The sequence below is a fragment of the Lutjanus erythropterus genome, chromosome 15, assembly GCF_056507025.1.
Source record: "Lutjanus erythropterus isolate fLutEry1 chromosome 15, fLutEry1.hap2, whole genome shotgun sequence".
NCBI lineage: Eukaryota > Metazoa > Chordata > Actinopteri > Lutjaniformes > Lutjanidae > Lutjanus > Lutjanus erythropterus.
This window is the reverse complement of record NC_139331.1, coordinates 426,443-443,867: the sequence shown is the minus strand read 5'-3', so window position 1 is coordinate 443,867 and position 17,425 is coordinate 426,443. Positions and strand designations below refer to the sequence as shown.

Sequence of the window (17,425 nt, the reverse complement as noted above, 5' to 3'; positions counted from 1 at the left end):
CTGTGCCATAACTACATCCAGCAGGTTTCTGAATGGCTTTCATAAGACCATGGAGTCATACAATTCTGTCAGTGCATAAAGAGTCATACAACAGTACATACACAATACAATATAGCCCAGTGTGTTTACAGCTATCATGTTTCCTCCATCAACACTCAAATACATAACAAAGCTGCATGTGTTTAATGTGAGTTCTTTGAACTAGTGATGTGTCGCGCACGAACGATCCAGCTCTTAGAACCGGCTCTTTGAAGTGAATGACGGCAACCAGCTCTTGATTGTGAGCCGATTTGTTTTTTCTCCTCTTTTTTTCTGTTAAAGCCGCACGTGCTTGGTCAAGATGTGTGGTGGTGTGTGTGTATACACTGAGTAGAAGGGGGAGGGGAGGGGTTACAGACACAGCACAGTGAGCACAGGAACAGGAGGGAGACAAGAGCGAAAGAACATGCACTAACGGGGAGAGACATGTAACCCACATGATAAATTGGACATAGGCAAATAAGGCTGAAAAACAAAGGGACAATTAAATAATAAATTACATCTCAGTAAATTTTCTCAGAAAAAGACTAACGCAGTTGTTTATGTTTTCTGCTTTTATTTTGTAAATCCTTCTACCAAATATTCTATATGGATAGGTCATCCAGTAGAAATTATAGTGAACAAGGTGACATGGTGTCATTTCCACCAGTCAGAAAGCAGCTCACAGCGGGTAGTTCCGCCCACCTGTTCAGCGTTACGAGTCACATGTTTGTGTGTCAGCGGTGTGCAGTCAGAGCCAGAGAGCATGGTGTCAGAGCTGCGCTGATAAAAAGTGAAGTACATGAAAAAGGGACAAATGAAAACCAGGTGATAAAACTAAGACAGTGTCTACTGAAGATAACTTAACTGTTGCCTAAGTGGTCGCTGGTTAAAGTGACTCCACGTGAGTTTATTCAACTCTGTAGCTGCGGCTAAGTTGTTAGCTCCCTGTAGTTAGCGCTAGCTTGCGTACTAAGCAATTAGCTCTCGTCCGCCCACGTCGGCTGAGTACGGAGACTTCTGTTGGTTTTCATCCCTTACTGCCTCGAGAAGCAAGGTAAATAATATACGGTTCATGAACAGTGTATTTTATTGTAATTCAGTGGAACATGAAGCAAACTTATCTGGTGTGATTGAACAGTAAAAAAGGCTTTGCTATATGTTTGTTTAGAAATCCCCCGCGACCTACTGGGCGCTGCCATATTTTGTGCTGTGCCCGACCCCGCTCAGAGATCGGTGAGCATGATTTTTTCTTTTCACTGAGGAATTTCATTCTAATTTGCACTTTACTGGGTTATTGATTGTGCTGTTCTGTAATACTTTATGCATAGTTCTCGAATGTATGGTTTATTTACCAAGTTTATTGAGTGGATTGAAGTCATTTTATTTTGCACTTGTAAAGAGTTGTTCATGGCAGCTAAAATTGTTACATCCACAGTTTTCACTGTTAAAGGATGTGTCTGCAAGAATTCTAAAAAATGTGTAGTATTGCAAATTTCATGATTTAAGAGTCGGTATCAATTCTAAAAGTTGATGTCAGTACAAGAAAAAAAATATAATATTTCATGATGCAATTACAGTTGAAAGGGACATTACATTTTAGGTAACTCATGATTTTCTTCTGATCCTGTCTGTTGACAGGTCAGGTTTTTTTTTTCTCTGTGAATGTTGGACTGTTTCTTCGTGTGGACCCAGCCAGTGAGATAGATGGCGAGCCTTCCCACCTGGATCTAGAGAGAGAGAGAGACCAAAGATACCCTGTGGTCACTGGACAGGTTCCACTGCACTCTCCCGTGCGGTAGGCCCAGTATCGGTAGACATCATCACACTCAGCCCTCTATGCAGTTTCCCCCACATACTTACCCACTCTCTTCCTGAACTCTGAATTCCCATACTTACCTTTTGGACATCCCAGGAACTGTGGACTTAGACTTACCCCTTTGTTTTGACTTTTTTCTGCACTTTGCACTGAATCCAGCATACTTACCTCCTCAGTTTCAGGAACTGTATAGTGGTGGTTGATGTTAAGGACATCCTCCTTAGATGAATGGGGTTTGTTATTAAACCTGGTATCTTTTGGATATTGTGAACTGTGAATTTGATAAGAGTGACTTGAATATAAGGTTGATGCATAAAATTCAGCTTACAAGGGTGCACCCAAAATAGGAACATTGGCCAATTTGAAACTTTAAAAATTTTCTTTGTTGGTATTATTGAGTAATAACAACTTGTGTTGTAAATTGTTTGTTATTTTTTTTACTAAAAGCCGGCATAAATTCAAACCTGCTCTCTTGTCTGAGTCTCATTGAACACTCCACTGAGCTCCTGTAGTCGAACCTACTGGTCCATCTATCCCTAGGCAAGTGAGTACTACTCATCAACTCTTGTTAGGTATTGCTTAGATGCTACAGACAACACACCGGAAAGGTGAGAAAATAGGCTCATTCAAGATGAACTGCGACACGCCTGGAAAATAGACAAGATCAGGCAGCGGCAGCAAGAGATGGTGACGAAAATCTTCAGTCAAGTTGGACAGTGTTCACCAGACTTGAGAGAGAGTAGAAGAAGAGACACTAACATCCTTTTAGATCACCTCTAGGTTACCTGTAGTCTGCAGACCATGTTCATAGCTGAAGTAATAAAGTGTGTTCTTTATCGCTGATTGAAGTTAAAATAGAAGAGGTCCCCCTTCTGTCACATGTAACATCTGTTCTTTTATCTGCCTTGTAAAGCACTTTGTAACTGTTTTTCTGATAAGTCACATATATAACCTTTATTATTATCAGATATTAAATATCTGCTTGTTGACAGATTAAAAGACTGATATGTCCAATGTTACATATTACAGTTACACAGAAAGCACTCTCCTCCATGTTGAGTATTTTGAGTATATAAATAAAGCCATATAAATAATAAACATTTCATATAATGTATGTTTATTACATTACTAAGTCATTTTACACACAATTTTACATTATTTTTGGTAATAAATTAATTTAAGCAACAAAAAATCTGATGAGCCACTTGGAAGCCAAAAGAGCCGGCTCTTTTGAGTGAGCCAAGCCAAAAGAACCGGCTCTCTAAAAAGAGCCAGAATTCCCATCACTACTGTGAACTCTGGTTGCAAATTGTAAGCATTTTCCTTAGTCAATCATTGGTAAAATTAACAATCAATGAATCAATTAATCTTGTAAAACCATTGCTTATTCCTAACAATACCAAATACATTTCTACTTTGAACATAGGTGTAATGTGTCGGAATTACTCACAAGGGCCCATGCTCCCCCCAACACATTACTCCCACTGCACCCAAAAAACATGGGCCCCAGCACAACTGCACTGGCTTCACTGTATATCCACTCACCTGGCCCAACCATATGTAATTATGTTTCATTATGAAACCAGTAGATCTGCCCCAGTTGTTGGTGCCATGAGCCTTACTCAACCATGTTTTCATTTATTTGTTGGTTGCAGAAAAACAAAAACAAAAAAACAAACAAACAAAAAAACACCTAAAATCCCATTCAGGAGTTGTGCTTTGCAATTGGGCTCGGGGGATTGTAGAGTGTAGACATAAATAGCACAGACCAGAGGAAAAATACATGTTTTGTGTGTGGTTATACTGTGTTGATACACTGATCAGTCATAACATTATGACCACTGACAGGTGAAGTGAGTAACACTGATTATCTCTTCATCATGGCACTTGTTACTGGGTGGGATATATTAGGCAGCAAGTGAACATTTTGTCCTCAAAGTTGATGTGTTAGAAGCAGGAGTGAGTGAGTGAGTGAGTTTGACAGGGGCCAAATTGTAAAGGTTAGATGACTGAGTCAGAGCATCTCCAAAACTGCAGCTCTTGCGGGGTGTTCCTGGTCTGCAGTGGTCAGTATCTGTCAAAAGTGTTCCGAGGAAGGAACAGTGATGAACCAGTGACAGGGTCATGGGCGGCCAAGACTCACTGATGCATGTGGTGAGCGAAGGCTGGCCCGTGTGGTCTGATCCAACAGACAAGCTATTGTTGCTCAGATTGCTGAAGAAGTTAATGCTGGTTCTGATAGAAAGATGTCAGAATACACAGTGCATCACAGTTTGTTGTGTATGGGGCTGCATAGACACAGACCAGTAAGGGTGTCCATGCTGACCCCTGTGCACTGCCCAAAGCACCAACAATGGTCACATGAGCATCAGAACTGGACTACGGAGCAATGGAAGAAGGTGGCCTGGTCTGATGAATCACATTTTCTTTTATATCACATGGATGGCCGGGTGCGTGTGAGTCGCTTACCTGGAGAACACATGGCACTATGGGAAGAAGGCAAGCCAGTGGAGGTAGTGTGATGCTTTGGGCTATGTTCTGCTGGGAAACCTTCCATCTGGATGTTACTTTGACAAGTACTACCTACCTAAGCACTGTTGCAGACCATGAACACCCTTTCATGGAAACGGTAATCTCTGATGGCTGTGGGATGTGCTGGACAAACAAGTCCGATCCATGGAGGCCCCACCTCACAGTTTACAGGACTTAAAGGATCTGTTGCTAATATCTTGGTGCCAGATACCACAGCACACCTTCAGGGGTCTAGTGGAGTCCATGCCTCGATGGGTCAGGGCTGTTTTGGCAGAAAAAGGGGGACCAACACAATATTAGGCAGGTGGTCATAATTTTATGCCTGATTGGTGTATAAATTAACAAAATCTTCAGTGTCTGTGTTGGTTAATATTAATATAATTAATATAATATATATGTACATAAACATATATACATATATGTGTATATATTTATAACAAGATCAAAAATATTTGATTATTTACATTTCATAAAACTGCACATTTTAAACATTGTATGAATATGAATTTATTTGTGTATTTAAAAAAAAGCTATTTGTTCACAATTCCAATGTTTTATTTAATGTGTGTAATGTGAATGAGATTTAATACATGTAAAAAAAAAAAAAAAAAGTATGTGGGTTAGGGTTGTATACTATGTACCCTTAGTTCCTAACAGGCAGACAGCCTGAGATTTAAAAATTTGACGGGACGCTTCTATTTTAACTGGCACAACTTTTCTAGTCTTTCCGCCGCTGGTTTATCTGATCAGGAAACGCACAGACCAACTGCAGAGAAGCTGCGTGTGGAGGAGACTGTTGTTAATGATGGAGTTTATTACAACAGAAACTAACGTGATGGTTAATGACATCGACACCAACCAGATGCACTTATAAAATTAAACAACTGTATGAGGCCTATACGTAAAACAGGAAAGTCTGTGTTTCTCTGAGAAACTTTCAGATCTTCTCACAGCAGAGTGAACAGGTGAGGGAGGAGAGGAGGGCAGACTGATCACTAAAAAAATAAAAATGCCAAAATTGGTGACAAATCAAACCTGGGTGTCCACACAAATAAAGTCTTTGTGTGAAACACTGCAGAGTGTAACGTGCTGTTTACAGACAGTCTGCTGTCATTAGTTTGACAGAGAGACAGAGAGGGTCATGTCTAGAAGGGAACCCTAGACCCGTGAAAGATTGCGCGAGTTTGATTATTTTAGTGGAAATAACGAACACAAATCTCGCGTCTCGTGAGTTGTGCAAATAAAGAGTTACCTTCTAGACATGACCGAAAAGGTGCGCAGCTCCAAAAATAGAAAATCATGTCGTGGTGTTGTTTTTAATGTGGCGGGCCGCCATAAATAAAACACTATTCACTGATCCACAGAGAGTCACTGAAACACTGACACTGACTGATCACTGACCTGCTGTGATGGAAAAAATACTCTGATACTTTACTTAGGTATTTTTACATTGTGGAATTAGTGTTTTTACTTAATTACAATTTTAAAATTTTGCATGTTATTGTTTCCTTTTTTTGAAAAATCAACATTTTATTGCTGTTGTTGTACTTTAATAGTATTCTTATTGGTATTTTTGATGACTAAATACAGACGTGCAAACTCATAAGAGGAGAAAAAGGTGGCATGTTGGCAGGGGCGCAACTACCTACTTTCTGAGGGGTATGCAGACACATTACAGCCCCACCCCCCACCCCCCCCTTTTCTTCAGTGTTTACGTGTATAAATCTTATTTATTCATGGACTTATAAAATATAAGACTTTTATTGCAGACTTTTAGTTTAAGTAACATATTAATTAGTTTTTTGTGGCCTCACTAGTTTAATTATTCCTACCTGATGTCATCACTGGTCTCCTCTATAGCAGATGCCGTCACTGACCTCATATCTGTCTCCTTCGGCCCACTTGAGATCAAATTGGTCTGTATGTGGCCCCTGAACCAAAATGAGTTTGACACCCCTGATGTAGACGTTGATACAACTACTACACTACTTCAGTATATATCACTCTAAATCATAAAGTTAGACATTATAATGTTCCAGACTTTACTTTAGTAAATTTTCTCTAACTGGACCTCTCTGAATTTTAGTTGAATACCCCTGCTATATACAATATTAACAGTAATTATTATCATTATCACCATCATCACAACCATATAATTTCAATGTTATTGTTAATACCCTTGTCAGTACCATTACCACCAGTACCATCATTATAATAGTAATAATAGCAAAGCAACAACAACTATAGCAAAGCAATAACCATAATAGCAATAATCGAGCAGCACGCACAGCACACATATCTGGTGGGAGAGTAATCATTAATAATAATAAAATGTGATAATAATAATAATTATAACAATCAAGAATGGTACAATTAAATTAATTTACTTTAAATTTACATATGTATATATACACACAGGCATTATTCATACATTGACATTACATAATCTCTATTCAAAAGATTCTGTTTTAGTAATAATTTAATCCGAGTTTTACTGTCTTCTTGTGTGATGTGTCTGAGGAGTGTATTCCATTCATACATAGCTCAGAAATGACAAAAATTCAGAAAGCTTTAATTGTGCACATAGTGGCTTTCAATACTGACAATTTCAAATGCTGTCTTATAGGGAAAAACATGAATCCAGACTGCCAGTATTAAACATAAAAAGCCATCCAGAACCCCAACCGCATGCTTTACTTTCTATTGCAATCACTCGTCTTATTATTGTTACAGTCTCATTGTTAATTGCCATTAGAATTATGCACTTAACAGTGGCACATGAATGTAATTCATAGCAGATTGGGTTGGGCTGAATTATCTTTTGAATTTGAAGAATTGTTAACTGTAGTTTCTGATCATATCTATGAGCATGAATTCTATTTTCAAACAAACATTTCATGAACACTTTTTTAGTTGAAACTTCCCCTAAAACCTGCATCACCATTTGTCACCAGGGTGGTTGTAATGCACTCTGATTCCTGCTCCTCCATAATCTCCCCTGTGTCCGAGTCAAAGAATGTCCTAATTACAGCCATTTTAAAAGACCGGATGACGTCTTTTGATGTAATATTACCCTCCAATCCAATTAGTCCAACACTTGTCAACCTCACTCAGCAGTCATGGCTACAAGCCTGAAAGTTAGGCACAGCTACATACTGCTGTTTCATATTCACCATGGCATTTCTCTTTTGAGGAACTCCAAACTCTAACCCTCTCTATCTCCTTCAGTTTGATTCAGGCGTGAGTGAGGTTTTCTGAAAAGAAGCTTGATGCTAATCCGACACATGTGTGTTCATGTGCACCTCCCTGAATGTTTAATATTTAGATGAGTGATCATCATCAAGTTGGTGTAAGCTCACAGGTTTAGGATTACTCAGAGCAGCAGCATTAAAGTCAGACAAGTATAGTTACAGCAGTTCAGCTCTATAAAAAACAAGAAAAGTTGACAGATTGGACTGAGCAGACAGAAGCCAGGTTTTGTGCTGAGTCAAGGACTCCATCTGGTGGCCAGTGATGACAGAGAATTTCAAAGATATTTTCACAGGTTTCCCTCACTTTGCATTTTCAAGCTTTTCCAGAACCTTAAATCTGTGGTAAATGACTGATCTGAATTGGCTGATTTACACATATATACTGTACTGTGCAAAAGTTTTAGGTAGGTGTGAAGAAATGCTGTAAAGTAAGAATACTTTCAAAAATATAAAATTTAATTGTTCATTTTTATCGATTGCATTGCAAAGTGAGCGAACAGAAGAAAAATCTAAATCAAATCAATATTTGGTGTGACCACCCTTTGCATTCAAAACAACATCAATTCTTCTAGGTACACTTACACAAAGTCTGGGATTTTGTAGGATCATAGTCAAGTGTATGATTAACCACTTCTACCAAACAGCTGCTAATGATCATCAGTTTCATATGTAGGTTGAAACAGTCATTAAGTGAAACAGAAACAGCTGTGTAGGAGGCTTAAAACTGGGTGAGGAGGCAAACTCTGCTACCAAGGTGAGGTTGTGGAAGACAGTTTCATGCCACAGGTCATACACATTGGTGGACAGTAACAAAGTACGTTTACTTGAGTACTTTACCTAAGTACATTTTTTGAGTATCTGTACTTGTTTTTTTGTTTGTTTGTTTGTTTGTTTGTTTTTTGGAAACATGACTTTTGTGGCACGGTGGTGCAATGGTTAGCACTGCCATCTCACAGTAAGAAGGTCCTGAGTTCAATCCCCGGCTTGCTCGGGCAGGGCTTTTCTGTGTGGAGTTTGCATGTTCTCCCCATGTCTGCGTGGGTTCTCTCCGGGTTCTCCAGCTTCCTTCCAAAGACATGCATGCTAGGTTAATTGGTGACTCTAAATTGCCCGTAGGTGTGAATGTGAGTGTGAGTTTTTGTCTGTCTATGTGTCAGCCCTGCGATGAACTGGCGACTTGTCCAGGGTGAACCCTGCCTCTCACCCAATGTCAGCTGGGATAGGCTCCAGCAACCTGCGACCCCGCGACGGAATAAGCGGTTACAGAAAATGAATGAATGAACTTATGACTTTCACTCCACTACATTTAAAAGACAAATATTGTACATTTGACACCACTACATTTCTAGGAAGGTTGTCGTTACTTGTTACTTTTAAACTAAGCATAGCATAGCTTTGTTGCTGTTTTTTCTTTTCTCAACTGCAACTGGTCACACACTCCCAGAAGGAAACCAATTACAGAATCCACTCTCAATTGGGATCCATGTAAGGAAGAAATACATAATCCAGCAAGGCTCATTCATTCATTAGGTGGTTTGAGAGAGTTGCAAAGTTCTGTAAATGCATTATGAAAACAATACAGCAATGTATTGATATTAGTAAATGTACTTTGTAATTTGTACTTTTGATTACTTGAGTATTTTTAAAAGCAAATACTCTGGTACTTTGACTCAAGTACTGGGGTTGAATACTTTGTCCACCACTGATCATACACTATGACAAGACTGAGCACAGCAAAAAGACACATCAGCAAGGTCTCTCCCAGGCAAAGATTTCAGACTGGGATTTCAAAATGTGCTGTTCAAGCTCTTTTGGAGAAGCACAATGAAATGGGCAGCACTGAGGACCATAGACACAGAGGTCAGCCAAGGAAACTTAGTGAAGCAGATGAAAGACACTTTCTACTCACTTATCTTCAAAATCAGAAGATGTCCAGCAGTGCCATCAGCTCAGAACTCGCAGAAACCAGTGGGACCCAGGTACACCCATCTACGGAGAAGTGGTCTTCTTGGAAGAATTGCAGTCAAAAAGCCATACCTCTAATGTGGAAACAAGCCCAAGTGACTCAACTATGCATGAAAACAGAGGAAGTGAGGTGCAGAAAAATGGCACCACAGAGCCCTGATCTCAACATCATGGCGTTTGTCTGGGATTACATGAAGAGACAGAAGGATGTGAGGCAGCCAACATCCACAGAAGATCTGTGGTTAGTTTTCAAAGATGTTTGGAACAACCTACCTGCCAACTTACGTGTACCTAGAAGAACTGATGCTGTTTTGAAGGTGAAGGGTGGTCACAGCTAGTACTGATTTGATTATTTATATATATATACATACATGCATACATACATATACACACACACACACACGTGTGTACATATAAACATATATATATATATATATATATATATATATATATATATATGTATATATATATATATATATATGTATATGTATGACAAGATTCAGGAACAAAGACCACGCCTCAGACAGATTAATTTCCGTACTACAAGTACTTAAGCACACCTCATCCATTTCCTCACCCTTTGACTCTGTTTCCACATCCATGAGAGACTAGTCAGCTAAAGAAACCTACCTAACAATGGACGAAGAGCTCTTTCTGAATCCATCCGACAGCGATTAGTTCGAGGGGGACCTGTTCATTCCGGTTGTACCTGAGTCCTCCCCTTCTCCTCCCTGCCCACCACCTCAGCAGCCCCGGTTGCGGTCATCCATCCACGTTCCTCCACGCTCTCAGCATCCATCCTCCGATACTTCCAACATCGTCAGGCCTTTGCCGTCCAGCAGCTCCTACTGTCTCTTCTTTTCCACCTCCAGTCCTCCACCAAGGTGGGAGGATAATCTGCAATAACTTTAACGACCTCGGATGCAACGCCTCCAGCTGCAGATTCCTCCACACCTGCTCCTTCTGTGGTGGGGCCCGCGCCAGGCCAACTTGTCCACATAATCCAACTAAGTTCAGCTTGTGTAAGTACCTTGACACCCCAATTAAAATCAACGCCCTTGCTTCCGTCTTAGAGAACCACCCAGACCGCGAGTTTGTTGACTTTCTTGTTCAGGGTTTCACCCATGGCTTCCATCCCGGCTTGCAGGCAATGCCAGACTCCTCTCACACATGCCACACAAATTTGCAGTCCGCCACTTCTGAGCCCACAGTGGTTGATGAACTTTTACTTAAGGAAGTTGAACAAGGATTCATGATCAGCCCATTTCCCACCCCACCCTTTCCCAAATTCAGGATCAGTCCATTAGGCATAGCCACCAGAAAATACTCGGGGGCAAAACTCATTATTGATCTCTCTTCCCCCCACGGTTCCACCATTCCTAGTATTAACAGTCTCATTCCAAGCCCTGACTTCTCAATGCAGTATGCGACAATCGACCATGCCATCTCACTTATTCGCATTGCAGGCCAAGGAGCCTGGCTGTCCAAGTCGGATATCACCAGCGCCTTCAAAGTCCTTCCAATCCACCCCGACTACTGGCATCTCTTCGGTGTCCTCTGGAAGGGTGTTTACTATTTTGCAGTGTGCCTGACCTTCAGGTGTAAGAGCAGCCCAAAAATCCTGGATCCTGACAAACAACTACAAACTCCCATTCATTATACATATTCTGGATGACTTTCTCACAGTCCTGCCACCTTCTTCTCCCCCATCATTTGGTCTTTCCACCCTGATCTCCGCCTTCCATGAACTCGAAGTACCTCTCTTCTGAGAAAACAGAGGGTCCCAGCACATCTCTGGAGTTTCTAGGCATCACCCTCGACTCAGTCTTGCTCCAAGCATCCCTGCCTACTGAAAAAATCCACCGGCTTTCCTTATTCATTTCCGATTTTCCTCCTGACTCACAGATGCACCAAACGCCAACTTCTCTCACACTTGGGCCATCTCAACTACACCATCTGCATCATCCCCCAAGGTTGATCCTTCTTGTCACACCTCCTTTCCATCACCACCTCCATTCCATCCCTCCACAGCCATGTCTCACTGGATGACGCATGCAAGAGGGAACTGAAAATGTGGCATCAGTTCTTCTCGCAGTGGAATGGCATCTCCTTCTTTTACGACAACCGCATCACTCAGCCAGAAGACTTCCAGCTCTTCACAGACGCAGCCCCCTCCATCGGTTTCGGTGGCTACTTTGACGGCAGGTGGTTCTCGGCCAAATGGCCACCTGAATTCGCATCTCTCACCCCCTCCTCTGCCATCTATGAAATGTACCCTCTCATCGTAGCCGCTATCCTTTGGGGGCACAAATGGTCCAGAAAGATCATTGCCATCCACTGCGACAATAGCGCCGTTGTTGATATTATCAATAAAGGACGGTCCTAGTGTTTAGACATCATGCAGTTCATGCAGAGACTTACTCTGACTTCCACCCAGAACCAGTTCATCATCCGAGCTTTGCACATCCCAGGTCATAAGAACTCAATTGCTGACTCACTTTCTTGCTTCTCATTACAGAAATTCAGACAACTGGCACCAGCCTCCAACCCTCTCCCAACCCCTGTCCCACCGTTTTCAGCCACCATCCTCAACTGACCCCCCAGCTGGAAAATCTAGTAACCACATCACAAAATGCAATCCTCAACAGCGTCGCCCCGCAAACACTCTCCTCTTACCTGACAGGATGGAACTGCTTCAAGGCCTTCCACATCTCCCATAACCTTCCATTCCCCACTCTCAACGTCCTGACACTCTCCAGTTTCATTTCTGATGCCCATTCCATCCTCAGTATCAAGTCTTCAACTATCCAGGTCTACATCAGTGGTATTAACTTCTTAGTTAAACTGTCCTCTGGCGCACCATGCCCAGCCCTGTCTCACTCCCACATCAGTATGCTACTCAAAGGCCTTCACAAGGCCAAACCTTACCAGACACCAAAATGCTTGCCCCTCACATCAGACCTCCTCGCCCGCTGCATTGCAACACTCCGTTCAGGTTACCTTACTCCTCCCATAGACAAGGTCCTGGAATCAATGTTCCTGCTGGCTTTCTTCAGCTTCCTACGCTGCTCGGAGTTCACCACTTCCTCCCTTAACTTCCAACCATCGCGACATGCAACCTTGTCAGATATTACAATTCAGTCCATTGACACCCTGGTTTTTCACCTTAAATGCAGCAAAACAAACCAGTCTGGTCCAGCGCAACTCATCTATCTCTTCCAACTCAACTCGTACCTGAGTCCATATGAACCCATATGTGACTACATCAACTCAAGACTAGCCAGTCGAGCATCCCCGCAAGATCATCTATTCCTCACTGAGACAGGCAAAGCCGTCTCCCACTTCTGGTTCCACCACCATTTCTGCCACATCCTGTACAGATCAGGAATATCTCCTGAGCTTTACTTTGGACATTCCTTCCGCATCGGAGCCGCCTCAACCGCATCCAAGCAGGGGATCCCTGATCACATCATCAAAGTTTTTGGTCGCTGGTCCTCTCCAGCTTACCTCTCCTACATCCGACATGACCTGAACGACATCAGAAACGCCCATATGCACCTTTCAGTCTGAAAGGCTCTCTTGGGGGCTCCGTACATCAGCAGTCCGAGAGAGACGGTACCCCCACCCAGAGTCTCAACCCTGCCTGGTTCCATTCCGTCTTCCAGCTACCAGCTGACTCCACCAAACCCATCCATCCATCCAACTCAAACCCCTCATCCTCTCCACCGCTTCCTCCCATCCCATACATACCCCATCCAACAACCCCCATCCCTCACCCCTCATCCCACATCCCTTTACCCTCATCCTCTCCCTCCATCCCACATCCCTTTACCCTCATCCCTCACCCTACATCCCACATCCCTTGCCCCCATCCCCCTCCCTTCATCCCGCATCCCTTTACCCTCATCCGTCCATCCCTCAAACCTTAACCCCTTCCCCCTTCCCTCCTCACCTCCAACCTGCACCCCCTACCAGAAGCTCTACTCCATCCATCATAACCAATAAACCATTTATGTGCAAATCTATTCTGGCGTGGTCTTTGTTAGTGAATATACTCAAGTAAAATTGTAGTTTTGCACTTGGGTTTTGAAGGAACACTGGAAAGCATACAGTTGGAACGTGCTGAGAGAACGTCAATTTATATAAAGACATCATACTAAACGGTGCACAATATTCATATTTTTTGGATGGTGAGGATAACTTATAGCATTAGCTATTAACAATTTGTCTAAAAAGCAGTATCTCAAAATAAGTTATCTCAAAACGATGATTTATTATCTCAAAATAATTTAGCATCTCAAAATAACGATTTAGTAATTACTTGGTACACTAGTTTGAAAAAAATATTGTTCTGAGACAATCTCCTGAGTGATTATTTTAAGATACTCATTATTTTGAAATACTTATTCATTATTTTGAGAATGCTTCTCATTATGATGAATTACAGGATTTTCCTTTTTCCATCATACTTCTATGGGATGTATAAACATAGACTACATCACATCAGTCAGTCTTCATGACTTTCAATTAAGCTGCATTATTGCTAAGCGGTAAATACAATACTTTCTAAAAGTGCCTCTCAAATGTCTCCACCTTGTATTTAAAGCCACTTTTGACCCTTTGAGGCTGCTGTAGCTGATCAGTGTGGAGTGTTGAAGCCAGAAGAACAGACTGAGTTTAAGTCAGCAGCTGTTAGTTTGTTTCCACAGAGGGAATATATGACTGACAGTATGAGCACACGTGTTCTTTTTTGATTATCATGTGAAGTCAAATATGAGTGAAGTTTGTTTAGAAAATCTTACCATGATCACAATGCTAATTTCAGTTAGCATGTTAATGGTAATTCCCATTATGTGTTAGCATGTTAATGGTAATTCCCATTATGTGTTAGCATCAAGCTAAGCGATAATACACATTGAAAACACAAGGTGGTGCCAGTAGGATGACATCAGATTTCATTCCATATATTCAAGTTTCATTCCATATATTCAGAGTTTCATTCCATATATTCAAGGTTCATTCCATATATTCAAGGTTCATTCCATATATTCAAGGTTCATTCCATATATTCAGAGTTTCATTCCATATTTTCACTCACACTACTGGTCAGTTTTAGAACACCCCAATTTTTCCAGTTTTATTTTATTTATTGAAATTCAAGCAGTTCAAGTCCAATGAATAGCTTGAAATGGTACAAAGGTAAGTGGTGAACTGCCAGAGGTTAAAAAAAAAAAGGTAAGGCTACCCAAAACTGAAAAATAATGTACATTTCAGAATTATACAAAAAGGCCTTTTTCAGGGAACAAGAAATGTGTTAACAACTTAAAGATGTTCTGCAGCAATGGAGGTTGATCAAGCCTTGAAAGTTGGTGCTACCAATTCCTAGAGGTGTCCCAACTTTTCTTGATTCCTTACAACCCCCTCTGTCTGCATAAAAATAGTGTTGGAACACACAGTGGTACCATGTCCTCATGAGCATTATTTGAACAGTATTGTACTGCAGAAAGTAGTGTGTTGCTATAAAAATGGCGAGAAAAAGGCAATTAACAATGGAAGAGAGACAGACCATCATAACACTTAAAAATGTAGGTCTTTCCTACAGAGAAATAGCAAAGAAAGTCAAAGTGTCAGTTAGTACAGTTTCCTTCACCATCAAAAGGCACTCAGACACTGGGGGAAACTCTGACAGGAAGAGGTCTGGCAGACCCAAAGCCACAACAGAATCGCAAAAGTTTCTGAGAGTCAACAGCTTGTGTGATAGGCAGCTCACAGGACAACAGCTTCAAGCACAGCTTAATAGTGGTCGTAAGCAAGTCTCAGTTTCAACTGTGAAGAGAAGACTTCGAGTTGCAGGTTTGACAGGTCGAGTTGCAGCAAGAAAGGTATTGCTAAGACGTCAGAATAAGAAAAAGAGGCTTGCCTGGGCCATGAAACACTGCCAATGGACTACTGAAGACTGGAAGAAGGATTCTGCAGCACCATGCAGTAACCTCTGGTATACATGTAGTTGGTCAGCAATTCATCCTACAGACATTAAACTGCATAATTCTCAATAAAAAAAAATTGAAAAATTGGGGTGTTCTAAAACTTTTGTAGAGAGAGAGAGAGAGAGCTATAGAGATACTGATACTGATTCATGAGATGTTGAATCCTTCCAAGTATGATGGTCTGTCTCAAGGTGATTAGAGTCCTCATGGTAATCCATATCCTCCAGTGGAACGCCAGAAGTTTAATTACTAATGGGCTAGAGTTTAAAAAGGTTGTAGATGATGTGGAAGTTATACCTGATGTAATATGTATAAAAGAAACATGGTTAAGACCACACTTGGATTTTGTCATGTCAGGCTACAGCTCAGTCAAATGCAGTGGTGGACAAAGTACTCAACCCCAGTACTTGAGTCAAAGTATAGATACTCCTGGTCACATATTACTCAACTACAAGGGAAAGTTGCTCAGTCAAAATTTTACTTGAGTTAAAGTACTAGAGTTCTTGCTTTTAAAAATACTTAAGTATTCAAAAGTACAAATTACAAAGTACATTTTCTAATATCAATACATGCTGTATTGTTTTCATGATGCATTTACAGAACCTTGTGACTTTCCGAAACCACCTAATGATGCACTGACCTGCTTGTAGAACCACTCTGCTACACAAAGTCTATAGAAACACCTATAAAAACTTCAGCATAGAATTACAATCAAAAACAAAAAGGACAACTATTGTCATTTTCTGATGTAACTGTATTAAAATCACATCATAAAATTAGATTGAAGCTAACTGTAAGGAGTTCTCCGAGTCTGTTAAATAACTGAGATTTCTTTCTGTCTTCAGAGGCAGTATATACATGAATTATGTGGTATTTTTCACCCCGATAAAAACAATCCAACTTTAAAAGCTACCTGGAATAATGAATAATTATAATAACATCTTGAGATTTCATTTTGTCTTTCTCCTGCCGTCACCATTACCGCTTTTTGTTTGAATGAAAGAGGGAGAGCTTGCTTGTTCTTGTTACAGAGCGCCTGAATGACACATTTCCACTTTTACATCAATCCCATTTGAGAGGAGCTACTGTGATTGGTTTCCTTTTGTGAGGAACACAGCATGTGACCAGTTGCATTTTAGAAAAGAAAAAACAGCAACAGCTGACTTCAAAGTTTAGTCGAAAAGTAACAACAACCTTCCTAGAAATGTAGTGGAGTCAAAAGTACAATATTTGTCTTTGAAATGTAGTGGAGTTAAAGTAATAAGTTTCCATAAAAACAAATACTCAAGTAAAGTACAGATACTCAAAAAATGTACTTAAGTACAGTACTCAAGTAAATGTACTTCACTACTGTCCACCACTGGTCAGATGTGACAGAATTGGTAAACAAGGTGGAGGGTGTTCATTTAGCATACTTTACCATACAGGAAATGTGATGTATCAAATGAGTATGAATGCACACTGATAGAATGTACAGTCCCAGAGGAAGTATTAAATTAGTCAGTTTTTATAATCCTTGCCAGAGCTTATCAATACAAATGTTTCATGACATCTCAGAAAGTGTTTGTTGTTCATAGCTTAATGAGGCCAATGGCTTGCAACTTCCAGTTCCAGTGAATGACAACTGATTGGTCCAAAATGGTTTTACGTAACAGTCCTCACGTGGAGTTTCATGCAAACAAAAAGAGAGTTGATATGTTTTGACCAAAAACTATGTTAACAAAATGCAAGAGAGAGAACTGTTTATGTTGTGAATGTCCAGAATCTGATATTTGTTTTGCCAGTGTCCAGTAGGGAAGAATTTAGAGCAAATTCTGTGGGGTTTTCCCTATTGAAACTGTAAAAATTATTCT

At 40.8% G+C, this 17,425-nt stretch overlaps 1 long non-coding RNA gene and 1 pseudogene across 1 annotated transcript; both read left to right on the top strand.

Annotated features, from left to right (window-relative positions):
* The first annotated feature begins 764 nt into the window (after positions 1-764).
* LOC146313718 (uncharacterized) lies at positions 765-2,300 on the top strand. The gene is made up of 3 exons (XR_014771940.1): positions 765-1,075; positions 1,190-1,254; positions 1,660-2,300. It is a non-coding gene; the product is annotated as an uncharacterized LOC146313718 (long non-coding RNA).
* A 7,425-nt stretch (positions 2,301-9,725) lies between these two features.
* Positions 9,726-12,181, top strand: LOC146313717 (uncharacterized; annotated as a pseudogene).
* Positions 12,182-17,425: the final 5,244 nt, after the last annotated feature.